Source organism: Armigeres subalbatus, chromosome 1, assembly GCF_024139115.2.
Source record: "Armigeres subalbatus isolate Guangzhou_Male chromosome 1, GZ_Asu_2, whole genome shotgun sequence".
In the NCBI taxonomy this organism is placed as follows: Eukaryota; Metazoa; Arthropoda; class Insecta; order Diptera; family Culicidae; genus Armigeres; species Armigeres subalbatus.
The window spans coordinates 185,989,237-186,003,473 of record NC_085139.1 but is presented as its reverse complement, the minus strand read 5'-3'; the positions used below and the strand labels follow the sequence as shown (position 1 = coordinate 186,003,473).

Here is a 14,237-nt window from a genome sequence, read left to right as displayed (position 1 = left end):
GTGGAACCTCCACAGGCTCCGTTAACGACCTGGCTGATTGTTTCACCCCCCAGGCCATTCATCCCTTCGGCACGGGTCGCCTGACACCTTGGGATTCGGGGTTAGGGGCTTGTATGCTTTAAGCGGCACACGGTCGCTTGATAGAGTTTGCTTGCGGATATGTGGTTTTTGGGAGGGAATTAACAGCGCCCCCTGTTAACCCCACCACCTCCTAGGCATAACCCCCTGACTCGCAGACAGCTGGGGAGGGGTCGTCAAGCCCTTGGACATGGTCCCTGCTGCCCAGATGGATTCCTCATCTGACACATGCCAATTCGTCAACTCGTGATTGATTCCATTGGAGTAGAGAGTTATGTCTTATACTTCTGCTCTATTAGATACCATAAAGGTTGGGCGATTGCCTATGTTAAGTAAACCAAGTTCGGTAATACTTAAGTATTCCATCAAGCTGGAGCCTCTCAGATTGATATCCCCAGATGATGCTACCCCAGATGATGTGATGAGCATTAGCATCACTGCCGACAATTAGCGGAAGGCTTTTTGAAGTGCAAAAAATGACAACTTGTTTGAAAGCAGGTAGGTAGAAGCTACCCTTGCAAAAATAGGGTTCCTGCACCAAAGCCATTTGAGATTTGCCATTTTGCATAAGTCTACAAAGATTAATAATAAGTCGAGTCAAGTACAAGACACTGAAGACGGCCTTACTGTTGAGGTCGAAATACGTATCTGTCAGGATACAATTAAGTGGTGGAATTCAATGGGATTGTTTAAACTCGTCTTACGACAGGTGAAGATTAATCGTTGCTGTTCTTTTATGCTGAACATTGATTTGAGCTATCTTAACTGTAGCCATTACGAATTAAGATAATACACTCCACAACTTCAACGTACATTTATGTGAACAGTAACGATGAAACCAAATGGACATGTGCCTCATTATAAATTGTCTTGATTGGTCTACTCGTGTAGATCTTAAAGCCTAACTTCGGGGATTTCTTGGATGACCGAGAACCTTTGACGCTGACACATTTTACTCTACACATCCAAAAGGGCATGTACCATAATATAAATAGTTTGATTGATCTTCAGTTACGGATGTAGATCTTAAGGCCTAACTCCGGCTATTTTTTGAATGACCGAAAATCTTTAACTTTGGCACATTCTATGGCGTGTAGATCTTAAGGCTTAGCTCCAAGGATTTCTTGAATGACCGAAAACCTCTGCCGTTGACATATTTTATTCAACACATCCAATGGGGCATGTACCATATTTAAAACATTTTGATTGATCTTTCCAGGTATTCCTTAGATGATCAAAAATCTATGCTGAAAAAAATCTATTCTGAGTAGTCTCCACACTAGTCACTTCTCTCCCTTCTCGCGTTTTCTTCCACTACTGGCTTCTAACTTTTCACTGATCACAACTCGCACAGCTCACCTAGGGGAAACCGCCAAATGTTGAACGGCTAATTTTGTCGCCTATTGTTGAACTCCCATAAGAAATGCACATGCGTTCAACAATAGGCGAAGGAATAAGCCGTTCAACATTTGGCGAATTACCCTATTGCTTCTCACTTCTCAATTGTCATTATTTTTCTCGCTCCATATCACTTTTTAGTTCCCATATCCCAAATCTCGGTTTACAATTCTCGATTTATTATAAAATGACAGAGTGCTTTTAAGTGGAATTCTCGATTCCTACTTCTCACTTGTTGTTTCTCACTTCTCACTTCCCATCACTTATAACTTCTCACTTTTCACTTTTATTTTCTCACTTTTCAATTCTTTATAGTTTACTTTTTCATTATTATGTATTTAAAAATAGATTATTGGTGGCACACGCCCTTATCAAACTATGACACGCTTAGTCAAGCATATCTGATTGGCGCGTTTTATCCAGCATGCAAAGTTTTTATTAAAATGTGTGTTTTTCTATGAAAAATGTAGTAAAGTTAACTAATTCTACTTCTGTTGAAAATGTTTCTGCGAATAATGACTACCTAGTATCGATAGCGATCTACGAGAGTTGATATTGGTAACTCAAGCCTTTTAACCGTAAAGACAAAGCAAATTACCTCAATAGAAAGAAAGACTACAATTTACCCTATCTCACATCTGCGTCTCACAATTTTTGCGTGATAAAATTGTATCAAAACGTGCTAAAATTGGAGGTAGACCAAATCAAGGTTGAAAATGTGAATGTAGCGTCATCATGGGTCAAATTTTGAACCAACGGGACACGTATTTCATCTTGATTTTCTAGGAAGGAAAGAAGTAGGAAGTAGAGAAGGAAGGTATCTGTTGAAATTAAAGTTGTAGATGAATTAGAAGGAAGAAGAAATTATGTTTTTATAATTGTTTATTTTCTGCTAGAATTCACATGAAAAAAATATGATTTTTGCCTTTCGCGTATACTAAGTATACGTAAAGGCTATAGGATCACTCCAAAACCGAACTTTTGATAGAAGGCTCGGAGACAGTGCTGCAAAATGTCACCGTACAAGTCACGCAAAGCGTGACAATAACAAAATCCAGGTCATGTGTCAAGCACTCAATTGTGATGCTCAATGTGGATCTCACATGCTTGGTGTAACGATCACCATGAAAGTGACATTTTAGCAACTAGCGCTTGGTCACTCACCATGTCTTCACTTCTTCTGCCTGTGATCACCAGCATGAATGATAGGAAAACTTTCCTGATGTTGTGGTTGTCATATCCATGTCATCTTGACTATCGTGATGATCACTTGACCTATGCGGTGTTTGGTTCGAAATCAACGCTCGACAGCAATGGAATAATCCACTTAGCGGAATTAATGGATTTTTGCTGTGATTAAAATGCATGAAGCCAAAATAGAATTTTTGGGAACATTTAAGTGTTCTTATTGTTTATATTGACTTTTTGTGCGATATTTTAAGAGGTGCTATTAAAAGAAAAGTACATACATAGTTTTTCCAAATTTGATCCAGACTATCTTTTGAAAAAGGCCAATTTTTTTTATTGATTTTTCAAATGGATACAATTAAAAACGACGCATCCTACAAAAAATGTTGTATGGGTGACTATCGCAAAATCAGTCAAAGTTTCTAATAAAGATATCGGAAACAATTCAAATTGAGCCCTACACTGAAAAAAATCAGTTTCAACAGTTTCAAAAATTAAAACTCGATTTGCGAAAAAACGCTTTTTTTGATTTGTATGAAATTGTGTCTCAAGATAGGTGATTATGTTCCCTACCAACCGTCCAAACATCGCAAGCTTGACACTTTTAAGGGAAAAAAGTTTTTCTAACAAAAAAACGCAACTCGCAACAAGTTCCATTCGACTGAGAATCCTGTCCCATTGTTTGCTATTGAAAATTGGCCAGATTGGACTATGGGATCAGAAGTTATGGCCAAAATATTATTTTATATGCGATAAACACGCTAAAAAGCACAAACTCTTATTTTTTGTATTTTTTTGCACGAGAAAGGCACCAACACCGCTAGGTGGATTAATCAGGGTTTTTTTTCTTGTTTCATAGTACACGAGAAAGGCACCATCACCGCTAGGTGGATTATTCTGGGTTTTTTATATTTATTTTTGAAGGGCTATTTCATTCCACTCACTCCTAATGATAAAATCCTGAAATTTCGCCAAATATTTGTTTCTATATAGACAAATAAACATTGGTAGTTTTAATCAGATCGGAAACATTAATACAAATAGGTTCGCAATTTTCAAGAAACAAACCCAAAAAGCAATGCTGGAGATCAGTATTGGTTGTTCTTAAGTTGGCGTTCCTGAGATATAAATCAAATTAAATCTCTTTAGTTGCATTATTACCCTTCAAGTTGAGTATTTAAAAAAAATCTGTTGGTTTGTTGTTTTATAAATACGGTTGGTAAAAAATATTCCCTTTTGAAGATTGATTTTTTTTTTTCTCGAGAGATTGCATTTTCTACGCCAACCTTCCCAACTGTTTGAATATTTTTCTTCCATCTATGTCGCATTAGCGCAATTCAATTCGGGGTCCATATAAATCGCGTGCCTACTATACGGTTGTTTGTTGTTGCTTTTCAATCTGACCAGCTGGAGGCTCGACATACGAGTCCAGCTTGCCGCTCGTTTCGACTGATCGCTTTTGTTGGCAGCTTGACGCAAGAAAAGAAAACGGAGAGTGAAATAAAAACCAAAAACTTCAGCCACTTGCGCGCATCGCTGAGCGACTCCGGTAATGTGGCTGCCGCTCTTCAAGGGGCTCGTTGGTCTAGGGGTATGATTTTCGCTTAGGGTGCGAGAGGTCCCGGGTTCAAATCCCGGACGAGCCCGCCCGATTCTTTTTTGGTAAGAAAAATGTTGTTAGATAATATTAATCTTCACTACGATGGTATCAACATGTTTTGTTTTGTAAGCATTCTACAAGGAGTAAAAACGTGTGACTCATCGCCATGAAGTCTCTTGCGTATTTGTAAGCAAGTGTAGACGTTCCAAATGGTAGTTTATTTCCCCAGCTCTATAAGCAGTAATTTGTCTTACGTCTTACGAAGCCACATCGGTTGGAAAGTGCTTAGCTAAGTGGGAAGCGTAATATAACTCCATTCAGTTTCCAGATCTCGATCTCAGCCACCATGGCATGGCATGCATCTTTCCGTTTAGAAGCCATTTGGCTCCAAACGTCGTCGCTTCCACTTCTGGACCCCGAGGGTAAGGAGCAAGCTATTTTAATAACTCTTTTCAGCAACTAGCAACAGCTTCTTCCCAGTTGGAGATTCTCCCCGGAGATTTATCGCTCCCAGATTGATAAAGTGGGTAAATTAATCGAACCAAGATTCCCCCAAGGGACTCGAGGAAATGGATGGATATAGAACTGGTGCAAACGAAACCCTGCATTGGGAGCTCGTTCGCTATTGAATTCATGTGCGAAGAGTCATTTTCAAGCAGAGATTTAGTGTCTGGACGTGCAAGACGTGTGGTACCTACAACACGAGTAAAGTTGTTATCAGTTCATTATAATCGTTTTCACGCTGATTTCAATATACTCTTCAGTGCGTGGTTAGTAATTGTTCTTTTTTTTATCTATTCTAGAACAACAGTATTGAAAAGCTATTCATAAACTATTTTCTAGACTTCATTCATTATTTGAAGATTCAGTTTAGTTCGAGGTTTTAGTGAGCTTTAACAAATACTGAATTTCAAACTGAAAATTTTATTTAAGACCTAGCCTAATTTGCAATATAAATAACCACTAACCGCGTTTTGTATTTCTCGTATACCAAGTAAATGGCACGAACCTTACAAAGGTAAAGTAAATTTAAGCAGAAACTTTCCATACCATCATAGAAAATGTTTAATCTTTGAATCATCCGTAGGTATTCAATTTCGAAACATAGCTCAATCATTAAATTGCGAACACATTCTAAAACAGAACAAACAGTGCCGCCAGCGAGTGTCAACATTTGACGGTGAAGCGCTTCTCCTTTAAACTTTAATGACCCCTTCTTAGCGTTTGCAAGTAGGTATCGGCGACTGCATTTGAATGCGTGCTTGTCGATCCTTAACAATATAAACGGTTCCGTTTATTGCTTTGAATTGTCTCAAACACCACCATCTCTCCATCATGTATCTAGACAGAAGCAGGATGGCGCGTGCTTACGCGCTGAAAACTCCTCCGCACTACCCTCGCACCGAAGTTGCCGAATGGTTTTAGTTAGAAACTAGATTAGTAAGTGGAGGCTGTTTGAATGTTTCCTAATAACATGGAATTTTATCACTAAATGTTTTCAAAATTGTCAACTCGAAGGCGAAGAAAAAAATGGGTTTGGAGTACATCAAACCAGCGAAAGTCTTGTTCTTACAATTCTGTCAATTTGTAAGACGGAAAATATTAAATAACCTTGATAAAATTTTGGTATTAGGTACAAAATTGTGAGATTTTTATTAGGTATTTGAACCATGTTTATATTGAAAATCGTCATTAAAACATGAAGCGTCTATATTAGAGTCATTGGGAAAAACACATCAGGCACACAAGCTTGTACTTATGGCACAGCGGACAGGACTAATTATATTGTTATTATTTGAGGAAGTGAAATCGCAGCGTTGATCTTCTGGTGCTGCTCTGCTGATGTGCCACTTGCAGCATTGGTCGGGTGTTTGGCATTATCGGGAGCACACTAACAGTTTTGCACGGAGCAAAGCGGGTGCGCCGTGCCAGAATGGGTAAAATATAATCATAATAATTACAAACAACAATAATCTTCTAATCATTAGATTTCCCATTAAAATTAATCGTGAAATGGCGCTGCCGGCGGATTCTAGCGCATTGTACGTCCTTCCGGTGGTTTCTCCTGTGACGCATCGGGGCCCCACGGTTCCGTCGCTGCAGCATTATTGTGCTGTGCTGTGCTGCAGCTTGCCAATAAGAGGTTTCCAATCAATGGGTTTAGAGCCTTGGAACACTTGGTTTTGCAGTCAGACAAAACCTTAAATTTGGTATACTTTTTAAATATAAATGCCTCGGCCGTCCACTAACTGAGCTTTTGTAGAAAAAGTTAAATGAGAAGTGAGAAATCAGAAGTCGGAAGTGAGATAATCGAGTGAGATGTGATAGATGGGAAATGAGAAGTTATTTAAAGGTTATTAGAAAAATAAAGCAAGCGACAAGAAATGAGAGACAATAATTGGGAAGTGATGGGCGTATAGTTGAGTAGCAAGAAGTGAGCGCCATATGAGACAAAAGTAGGAGAAGAAAATAGAGGGAAAAAGGAAGAAGGAAGATGGGAAAGATCTATCTATCTAACTAACTTTATATCTGTCTATGATGCTGGCACGGAAGTGTGCCAGAGTGTGAGACTTCTTCAGCCCTACCCACTAAACCCAACTTGGGCTCCAACCATAATTCCCACCGAACTGTCTTCCAATATTAAATCTGGGGATAGGCAGTACTTAAAGTACTCTTTCTAACACGATACCCTCTACGGTGCCTCTGGCCTTCCAGCTACCGATGTAACGCGTTCATAACATCGATTGTCCCCAAAGCATATTACTCACCACCTCTCCTTTTTGCTTGGAGACCAACTCGGCCGGAATTGTGTCCGAACCAGGAGCTCTTTTCACCTTCAAAAGTTTTGCGACAAGTACAAGCTCTTCGTTGGAAACCGAAGTGTCAGCAATGCCGTTTTCATCATCGTAACGAGTCGGTGGAACCTGCGTTGAACTACACCCTACACGGTTAACTTCAGCTTTTCCAACTCCTTTTGGGTCGGATGGACTGTATTTTGGGATTCGGAATAAAAGATTCAACACCATAAAATTTCACTTTTACTTAATCGCTACTTTATTTTCACTTTGTGATTACACACTACGAGGTATATTTGCGACGGTTGAAAAATATCTGAACTTGCACTGCATAGAGGTGGGATATTTATACTCAACTTTCAATAACTAGAATTATCTGGAATGTTCGGAAATAGAGAGCTCTGCAATATACAAACAGGTTTGACTGCACTGCCTGGAAAAATTAACTTTCATCCACTCAAGTAAGTGTAATGTTCATTCACCATCAACAGTGTTTTCTGTCATATACATGTCTGATGTCGTTCGCCATAAAAGCATCTTTGTTCGTCATAAAATACTTCCGCACGGAACAGCTATATATGAAGAATCAGAAGGAATAAATTTTAGCTGTTACGCCCATTTCAAATGTTGGTCTAGCTATAAGCATTGAATTGGCATCAGCATCACGGCACGACTTCTTGTAGCAGTTCGACTTGATCTCCTGGTTGAATGCAGCCACGGCCTCATGGCATGCCACCTTATCTTTATCTTTTTCTGTTCGAGATCTCGTATCACATCTTCTGGCCTTTAGACAAACAGCACAAAGATCTTTGAGTAACTCATTCCACCAGAGGGCTTGACGGAGTCTATTAGGTGGTTCCAATATTTTCGGCACTGATGCGTCACATTCCCTCGGTACAGTTTCCGTTAACTGATCTGCATTTAGATTTAGATAACCACTTGCCACACCATGTGACTCAACTAGGAGGGTTTCGTCAAAGTGCTTTGTTTTCCACATCTTTTCGCAAGATCTCATCCGTTATATTGACGTCAGGTGTCTTTTACGGACGCTGTACTAGCTGGTCGCTGTGAGTTCATATCTCCCAACTCTCCAGTTCATATCTCCTATCAACGACAGGCTATAGAATATTGATGATACATTCTTGACTGTCTTTGTGGATTGTACCAACGTTGCCTTCGTTACACAGTAAAACTTCCAGCTCTACTAAAATCTCCAACAAACTGTGGTCTCTTTTGTTGGTTAGCGTACTGCTCCACTCTACTGCCCAGGTATAACATCTCCTGCGTTAATCGGATTTCGGTCAATTAGCTTGTCGGTGAGCACATCCTGTAGCTCGTTGAACCGCTTTAGAGACCACTTTGACGATGCGTAATGGCGACAAACAAAGATTCCGTTGATATTGGCGATTACAAATCCTTCGCGTGAACTATCGTAAACTTCTTGAAATCGCTGCATTTTTTCATTTGTTTGAGTGAGGTACTGACTGACTGACTGACAGACTGACTAACAGTCGTCAGGTGGTTGATTTATTTATTATCATATTTCTTCGAATATTCTCAATAATTCTTTGGGTATTTAGGGTAACGATGGTATTTTGGACATCTGAATATATTTTGGACTTTTGGCCATATTTTGTTTATTTTGTTACATAAATGTGGTTAGAAATGTGATTATGAAAGAGGCCAAAGAGACACATGATCCCTATTTATTTGAAGAAAGCTAAGTCGAAAAACACGCAAAATATAACCAAAAGTCCAAAATATATTCAGATGTCCAAAATACATCATTTACTACACCAGGAGCTCCATTCGCGAATCCTTCTATTTTTTTGGAAATATTTATCTAGGTGTTATCTATTTACAAATTCTTTTGAAGAATTCTTCAGACATTTTTTTCGTAAAATCCTTAAATAATTCCTTAGAAAGCAGTTGATTCGGTAAGTCATTCAGAAATTCGATCAGGCATACCTTCAGAAAATTCTTCAAATTAAATTAATCCAGAAATTCCTTCGGAGATTCTGCCAAGAATGGCTTTGGAAGTTCCCCGAGCAGCACAAGCCAGACGAAAATGGTTGCAGCAACTTGATTGTGACTGAATCCAGTCACATATGAGTTGCAGTAACCTTTGAGAAATTTGTGTGCTGCTAGGGTCCCTCTGGAAACTTTTTGGAACTTCCTCCGCGAATTACTAAGGAAAGTTCTTTAGAAAAACCTCAGAACCATTTCACTATGGTGGACCTTCACCAATAATTTGCAGGGCTGTTACAACAGTCGCGGATACCGCGATTTTCGCGTTTTTCGTCAATTTGTCGCGGATTATCTCTTCCAGTCGCAATATTCCCGGTTCTTTAAAATGCTGTCGCGAAAATCGTGGATTTAGAATTACGCACTTCCTCCGGAAATCTCCTTGTTTACTAAAATATTTTTGCAACATCTTTTGAACATTTTTTTATGAACTTCTTCGAAAATTTCTTCAGCAATATATTCGTAAATTCCTTTTAGAACTCTTCCGGGAATTAAATATTCCTTTGGAAATTGTAGGATTTTTGCTTTTCTTGTATACAAAGTATACGTAAAGGCTATATGTTCGCTCCAAAAACGAACTTTTGATAGGAGTCCCGGAGACCTATAGTGTTATATACCGATCGACTCAGCTCGACGAATTGAGGTGATGTCTGTGTGTGCGTGTGTTTTTTTTCTTCCTAAGCAATGGAGGGGAATCTGCTCAACAGACATCCTGGGTTGTCCAGGAAGTGCGGGGTTAGGGACCACCTCCAACAGCAAACGAGGGAGGCAGGACTACATCCCCGACCCGCTAAACCGTTTCCATTGCCGCCAAGCCCATAGTCCCTTCGGTACAACCAGAAAGTAATGCTTCAAAGGTGGGCCAGTGCACAACGCACCCTCGAGGTTAGCTGCGTGTCCTTGCAGCACCGAACATCGTGACTCGCTTTTTTAGAAGAACACCATAGTATCGTGCCAGCGCATTGCCGACTTTCCAGATGGCCTTACCACGCCCTATGTCCTCGGAAGGTGGGAAGGGTCGACTTCGCGCCTGCTTCCCTCTGCACGACTGGTATCAAGAATGATGATGCCGCGTGCACCCCAAATTGGCCTCTCTGCGACAGGGTCTATTCGCCAACACACAGAGGGACTTGCCGACGCGGTGCCTACGCCTGCCCCAGCCTTGACGAGGACCCCTTCCGTCCTCGGGCTCGGAACCCGCCCGGTTGACCGACGCCGCGAAAGCGACGATACCATGTTGTTCTTCGTGCGGCCACTTGTTCGATTAAAGGATCGAGTTCGACCACAGAGCATGACCACCGGTATGACCCATGAAGCCGACCCTTGGACCACCTCTTATTTGCGCCTGAACTAGCCATCCTTGAGTCCACGCGCCACCTTCTGTGTAGCTCCGAGACGATTTGGGCGATAGCCGATAAAACGGCGTTCCAGCCAACTTCATCTTCACACATCCTCCGAACTAGGTTGTCCGGGGTAGTGTCCAGACCACATGTGGCAAGCATGTGGTCACGCATTGCGCGAAAACGTGGGCACACGAACAACACGTGTTCCGCCGTTTCCTCTAAACCTGCGCACACCAAACACTCGGGCGAGGCCGAGTGTCCGAACCGGTGTAGGTACTGTCTGAAGCAACCATGGCCTGTAAGGACCTGGGTCAGGTGGAAAGTGATTTTACGCCTCTTAACCCACGTACCTAACTCCGGTATCAACCTATGTGTCCATCTACCCTTAGTGGAACTGTCCCACGCACGCTGCCATTTGACCATTGAGGCCAACCTGACAGTCCTACGGATGCCTCTCGTGCCGCGCATTTCGAAGCACTCTATGTCTTCACCGATAACGATGTCAATAGGCATCATACCGGTGATGACGCAAAGTGCATCGTGCGACACGGTACGCGCTCGCAACTCTTAGGCACATGAGCCTATACGTACTTTCTAACTTCGTTCTGTAGCAGTTAATACGCAGGGCGGTGCCCTAAGCTGGCCCCCCATACCTCAGTATGGACAGAGTAACGCTAGCCAGAAGCTTGCGCTTGCTGGCATAAACCGCAGAGCTATTGGACATCATCCGGGACAATGCCACTATAGCTGTGGAGGCACGCTTGCAGGCGTAATTGACGTGGCTACCAAAGGTGAGCTTATCGTCGATCATTACCCCCAAGAGTTTGATGGAGCGTTCAGAGGTGACCGTGCAGTTGCCTGCCCTTATCACCGCTTGTTGCTCCGACTTTCGGTTGTTAACAACAACCACCTCAGTCTTGTGGTGAGCCAGTTCTAACTTCCTGGAAATCATCCGCTCCTCCACAATTGCGATCGAGTGGGTTGCAGTCAACTCCACCTCTTCGATCGATTCGCCGTAGACCTCCAGCGTAATATCGTCAGCGAAGCCGACGATTACCACGCCCACCGGGAACTTCAACCTCAAGACACCGTCGTACATGACGTTCCATAACACCGGACCCAGTATGGAACCTTGCGGAACCCCTGAGGTTATGTCAACGCACTTCCGACCCGCCTCCGTGTCGTATACCAGTACTCGATTCTGGAAGTAGCTTCCGAGAATCTTGTACAGGTACTCGGGAATTCCAAGACGCATGAGCGCATCTGCAATAGCTGCCCAACAATAACGAACTCACCTCCTCTTACGCTGGATAGCTATCTCCGCGGATTTGGTAACCGACAAGATAGCGTCTACGGTCGACTTACCCTTTCGGAAGCCAAACCGATTACTCGATAGACCATCCGCACCCTCCTTGCGTATCAACAATCTGTTGAGGATAATCTTCTCGAGCACCTTCCCCGCCGTATCAAGCAGGCATATTGGTCTATATGCGACGGATCCCCCGGTGGTTTTCCCGCTTTTGGCAATAGGACCAAGCTCTGCCTTTTCCGTGCTTCAGGTAAGACTCATCCTCATCCAGGCATCTCTGCATGACAGATCTGAACATCTCGGGAGCCTCAGCAATGGCCGCTTTGATGGCCAGGTTCGGAATACCATCCGGTCCTGGCGCCTTACCTACACTAAGGGACTGTGCAATCCCCGCAAGTTCCGCCACAGTTACTATTCCCTCGTCGGCCACCCTGGCCCCTGGCAGCTCCACAAAGGGAGGCCAGGGACTTGGGTCGTGACGTGGGAAGAGCCCCGCGATGATCCTCTCCAGCATCTCTGGAGACCGCTCTGTAGGGGCCATCGCCCCATGTGTCTTGGCCATTACGACCCTATAGGCGTCACCCCATGGATTCGCGTTGGCACTTTGACACAGGCCCTCGAAGCAGGCTTTTTTGCTTGATCTAATCTCAGTCTTCAGAGCGGCTCTAGCAGCCACGAACGCCACCCGTCGTTCAACACGCTCCTCTTCTGTGCGTGCTCGCTGCATCCGCCTCCTTGCCCGTAGGCAGGCTCGGCGCAGGTTCGCAATTGCTTGAGTCCACCAGTAAGCCGGTGGCCTCCCATTCCTAGGGTGGACTTTCCTAGGCATGGTGGCATCGCATGCACGCGAGAGTACTGTTACCAGCTGCTCGCCGCTCAGACCGAGAGTATTGTACTCGCCGCGGCGAATGCTACCCTCATTCGCCTGGGCCTTATTTACGGCCCTTGACGTCTTCGGTTTCCTCTTGTTCTTGACCAGGGTCCAGGAGACGTCATCCCCCACCTCTTGCGAAGGGGTTGTCGTCTACACTACTACCACTAATTTAAGAATTGACTTGGTTTTCCATTTTGGTCCCACGAGTTGCTCGGGAAAAGAGGTCCACCACGCCAGAGCCCAGCATGACGCGGTAAGGGACAATTACTGTGGAGGGTGCCCAGGTACCCCACAGGCTCCGTTAAAGACCTAGCTCATTATTTCACCCCCTGGCCATGCAGCCCCTCGGCACGGGTCGCTTAACGCCTTGGGATTAGGGGTTAGGGACGAAGGTCCCGTTGGTCGCACCCACTCACTCTAGCTGATGTCAGAAGGACAACAGTGCCCAGGCTGCACTACCAGCTAAGTACGCAACCCTTAGCTGGCGGTCAATTGTCATCGGAAGACCCGTGGAAGTGTGAGATTGGAACTTGTGAGGACCAGAGCTGTGTAGGTCGCTCCTTCCCAGATGTCAACTCACCATTTCGCAGCCCTGTGTGTATGTATGTGTGTATGCATGTATGTATGTATGTATGTGTGTGTGTGTACAAAAAAAATGTGAGACACACTTTTTTGTACTCAGCATTATCCGATTTGCTTGCAACAGGTTGCATTGGATGCGGAATCCTTCCCAATTTTTCGCTATTGAAATCGGCCATTGCGTTCCGGAGTTGAAAAAACATTGTTTTTTTCCCCATTCGATATCGAAAAAAAAAAATTAAAAACTGCTGCAATGCTTTCAAATGAACGCAAATAAATGTGAATTGATGGAAATAACTGAGTCTATCTCCCTTAAGTTCAATTTTTCCTCTTTTATGTGCTTTTCTTGTTACTCTTATGTGTTTTCTTGTTTAAGAATACACGAGAAAGGCACCTTCACCGCTAGGTGGGTTATTCTAAGTTTTTACCTCAGGAAGCCTTCGGAAATTTTCTGTTGAAAATTCCTTTGAAAATACTTTTAAAAATTTGAGAATCAGGAAATACTTAATAATTTATGGAATAATTCCTACATGCATGTTGGAAAGAATTCCTTAAGGAGTTTTGTATGGTTTTACCAAAGAAATTTTCAAAAGGATTTCCTAGATTTTTATATGGAATTTCTGTAGGAACTTTCGAAGGAATTCCTAAGAAATTTTCAAGATCATCTCATGCTCACGCTGCTCTCATGCTCATGCTCATGCAATTCCTAAGAAATTTTCATGATATATTCGGAGAAATGTTAACAAGAATTTCTTGCTTCTTGCCTGGAAAGAATTCGATTGAAGTCCCAGCATTTCTGGAGGATGTTCTTGAGACATTTTCGAAAAAAATACCGGATAAATTCTCAAATAAATTTCAGTTACCTAAATTTATGACTGAATTCTTGAAAGAATTTCCGAAGGAGAACGAATAAGAATTTTTGAAAAGAATTTGCAAAGGAATTTCTGAAGCTATTTTTGAAAAGCTTTATTAGAAAGTTGGTCTTTCTAATAAAGCTTTTCAAAAAGCTGATTCGTCTCTTTACCGAGGAACTCTTAAAGGAGAGTCT

The 14,237-nt window shown here is 42.6% G+C and overlaps 1 protein-coding gene and 1 non-coding gene across 4 annotated transcripts in view; both read left to right on the top strand.

The window, feature by feature from the left end:
- LOC134209089 (uncharacterized) overlaps positions 1–14,237 on the top strand; it is a 372,790-nt gene that overhangs the window by 273,746 nt on the left and 84,807 nt on the right. The gene's annotated exons all lie outside the window — the stretch shown is intronic.
- On the top strand, positions 4,239–4,310 carry Trnap-agg (transfer RNA proline (anticodon AGG)). The gene has a single exon. It is a non-coding gene; the product is annotated as a tRNA-Pro (tRNA).